This window comes from Teleopsis dalmanni, chromosome 2 (genome assembly GCF_002237135.1).
Source record: "Teleopsis dalmanni isolate 2A chromosome 2, ASM223713v2, whole genome shotgun sequence".
NCBI lineage: Eukaryota > Metazoa > Arthropoda > Insecta > Diptera > Diopsidae > Teleopsis > Teleopsis dalmanni.
The window spans coordinates 97,341,840-97,344,920 of record NC_051847.1 but is presented as its reverse complement, the minus strand read 5'-3'; positions in this window follow the sequence as shown (position 1 = coordinate 97,344,920).

Below are 3,081 nucleotides of genomic sequence, written 5' to 3'. Positions count from 1 at the left end.
AAACACTATCGACGCAATTTGAATCAACGCAAATCGGGACGATGAAATCGGGGTATTTCATTTATGTACGAATATTTCGTTCATTTATAAAAAACAGTTTAAAATTTAATTCAATTTGTTTTTAGAAATGAATTCATTAGAATAGCATTATATAAAAAATATATTAGCAGAGTTGTGTATCTGGAAACTAGAAATTATCGGCGTTAACCCCGTAATGACAGATTTTTTATTTGTAAAAATATTTATTTTGCTCCAAATGCAGTGAACTATTAGGTCACACAGTTATAGATATGAATAGGAGTAAATATATTGCAATATTTTGAAAGAGTATTACAAAGAGTTATTGCTCTGCATCTAGATCCTGACATAAAAAAAAATATTAAAAACATAACCAAATAAATTTTTGATAGCCAATTATATAAAGCCCGTCTTAAGGCGGTCTTGGGCATTAGAGGGTTAACTATTTTTGTGTCTTGTTAATGTTAAAACTCCAATTCTTGTTGTTTTTACTTACCAACCATATTGATCAAAAGTTGAACCATTAAATTAATAGCTAATTATCCATTGAAAGATAAAAAAAATAAGCACACATGTTATTGCGTCTCTTACGATTCCATTTGTCTGCCTCTGCATTACATCATAAAATTGGTCTGTTGGTCTGCAAATATCTTATGACTCCAATATTTCAAAACCTAAAATTAACACGAAACAAATGCTGCTGCTGCTGCTGCTGCTGCAAAGGTAAAATACTTCACTTATCAACTACTTCAGCTATTGAACAAAGCATTGTTATCAATGCAAACAAATGTCCTGAGGTCAAGTTGCATGCTGGCCACTGAGGTCCTTGGTGTATTGTAGCAACAAAAGCACACAAATGTTCAACAAAATTATTTTGCTCTTGGTCACTTTTTACTACTTCAGTGCTGTTCTGGTTTTTAAAAGAACTTCACTTGCTGTTTGTTATTGTTGTTGTTTCTTTGCAATTTAAAACAGCTACGTCAATGACAAAGAATAAGTAAAGACCGCTTAAAGACACGAAAACGTATCGCAGCCACCAAGGATATGTGTCCCAAGCAGCAGCATTGATACAAAAAAAAAAAAAATTGTAAATGAAAGATACAAAAAAATTTAAAATACAATACAATCAAAAGCTCATTTTTGTCCCCGGGTCAATAGCTTGCGCGCTGCGCAGCGTTCTCGCTGCAGGACAAATAAAATAAATTTTCTCATTATTGTGTTCAAGCATAAAAATACTGCCGATAGCAGACATCCACCATCAAAGACTTCCTCACTACCTTTCCAACGGTTTTATTTCAGTTTCGTATGCTTTTTTTAATTAAAGCGATCAACGAAGGCTGCGGAGTAGGCCGATTTACTTTATATTTTAAATTTTCCCCAAAGCTAATGCAAAAACGATTCCAATGCAGTTTACGAAATACTGAACGAGTTCACCATGCTAAGATGGAAGCGATGGTTGGTCATAAGAAGGCGAAATACCTTCATTTTTTAAATGAAAACAGTTTTGAGGTGTGCACTTCAGAAAAAGTATCACAAGCAATAATTGGTTTCACTTCTAAGCAATCCCTCAGAAACAGAGCAACAATAACGGAAAACATTTGAGTTAAGTATGGTAATAAAAATTATAGAAAGCAGGAGGAAGGAATCTATTCTTTAACTAAATTTAAGTATGCTTTTCGAATGAGGAGCACCAATATCTATGATGTTTTCGATTGATAAATGTGGATTCAATCTAGACTTTCTCTCGATCCGTCAGATTTTGTTATCGGAACGAACATTTTTAGAGATAACTAACATTTTTTTAGTCATATTAGTAACGATATTTACAGTATAACGACACTTTGTCATTATACATAATTATCGTATCTTTAGTATACCTACACGCTTTTGTATATTTAATACACTCCGACTTAATGCCTATATACTTACGGCAACATTGAGCAAAATATTTACTTTTGGAAGTGCAAGTATCTTACAGAAGAGACATCAAGTATCTTTCAAAATATTGGATCGTAAAATGCTTAAATACTATTGGAGATTAATCATCTGGCTTACCATCTGGCTCCAATCCATTAGGATGGAGATAAAGAAGCTTCTAGAAAATTCTTATGAATTTTAGAAGCCACAGTAATTCAATTGGTTAATCCAATCTTTAAAATTTCATAAATGACTTTAGTCATTAAAAGGAAAATTTATTTTCAAGTAGCCCTTGCTTGGATGTATTACAAAGCAGTCGGAATAATCTAATATACAAATTGTAAAATATAATAAATTTTATTGAACTAATTTAATTATACAAAATTATTGTAACTAATATACAGTAATCCCCCCTATATCGCGGTAGATTCGTTCCACGTTATAGGGGTATTCCCGTATACCCCGTATACACACGTGCAAAGGTACGCGAAGCTAATTATGAACTGAACACTGCAATGCTTACAACCAATTTTCAAACACAACAACCCTAGCGCGAAGAACAAAAAGTTGATCTACAGCCAGATAGTTAGACCAGCACTACGTTATGAGTGTATCGTGTATAGCAAAACTGCCGACTCTACTATACAGAAGCTACAAGTCGCTCAAAGTCAGTCTCTCCGAAGAGTCTTCAAAGACCTTGGTACATCCGCACGAATGAAATGCTAAGAGACCTTAGAATAGATCCAGTCAAAAAATACATAAGGAACAGAGACGGGCTGCCCTACTTAGCACTATATAATCTCAGAGTAATCACTACCCGCTCGAGGTTTAGTGCGGTTAGTGATCATGAAGAAATACACAAATTATGAGAAATACACAAATTAGTCAGTGAGATGGGCGGGAATCTGCAGAACTCCCCAGCTACAGAAGAGTAAAAGTGCCCAGATGCACTAATTCGAAAAAGGCTCAACATTATATTACAAATTCCCGTGTCATATGGGAGAATGCCCGTGTTATACGGGGATTACTGTTTAAACAAATCATAAAATTTTTTTTTAAATCTAAGCCCAAAACAAATGAATTTTATTACATATATCGAATTAAATTACAGTTTGCCTGTTAAATCATATAAAACAGTTGTTAATG